Source organism: Crocodylus porosus, unplaced genomic scaffold (genome assembly GCF_001723895.1).
Source record: "Crocodylus porosus isolate Cpor-Errol unplaced genomic scaffold, CroPor_comp1, whole genome shotgun sequence".
Lineage (NCBI taxonomy): Eukaryota > Metazoa > Chordata > Crocodylia > Crocodylidae > Crocodylus > Crocodylus porosus.
In genome coordinates this window covers 42,529,170-42,530,025 of record NW_017728949.1, presented here as the reverse complement: position 1 = coordinate 42,530,025, position 856 = coordinate 42,529,170, and positions in this window count along the sequence as shown.

Below are 856 nucleotides of genomic sequence, written 5' to 3'. Positions count from 1 at the left end.
TTGATACATATCTCAGAGTTATTTAAAAATTTGGTTTTGAGTCCTTATTAATTATCAGCACATTTATGGGCTGTAAGCAAGGAAACTTACTGTAGCAAGTTCTCTCCATCTTCCAAGTCCATGACAGTGTGGTGTTTGTCAATAGTTTTCTGTCATGAGTGTGACCATGATGTGACCAAACACGGGATTATACAATTGCATAAATCTGAACGTGCTGGGATGAAACTTTCCCATTTGGAACAGGCATCTCCATCTGAGAGCTTATTTGACAAAGTGTGCATGAGAAGCACATTTCTGGGTGACTTAATACTTGCCTGTACTTCCTTCTGGTTTGGGGCTTATGAGTCTTTATAGCTAAAAACTTGCTTACACACCTGTTATTTGAGCACAGTTGATCAGGCTAGCTCTGCTGGAATAATGGCCCTGGCCTAACTCTCAATGGGAATAGCTCTTCTCCCAGAATGAAAGCATCTGCCCAGACTGCTAACCAGAATGGTGGTTTTGCTTTAAATCTTCCTCCTGCCTTTTTCCAAAGCCCCCTTTAGACAAGTCTTAAAACTTCTGCCCCTACTCTTCAAAGTGTAATCACTCTTCTAAGAAAGTGTACCATATTGTTTTTGGAGGTTTACTCATTTAAAAAAAAAATCTTAACTTAGGGAAAGAAAGCAAGTACTGGATGCCTAATGGCAGTGAACTGCAGCCCCAGATAAACCCGTGGTGCCTGTGGCCGGGGGGTACCGGGGCGGGCGCGGGAGAGGCGGCGGCGGGGAGCCGCAGTCGCGCTCTGACGGGCCAAGGACGGGGCTGGGCTCTGGCGGCGCCGGACACCCGCTGCCTCCCCCGCGCCTGCTCGCAG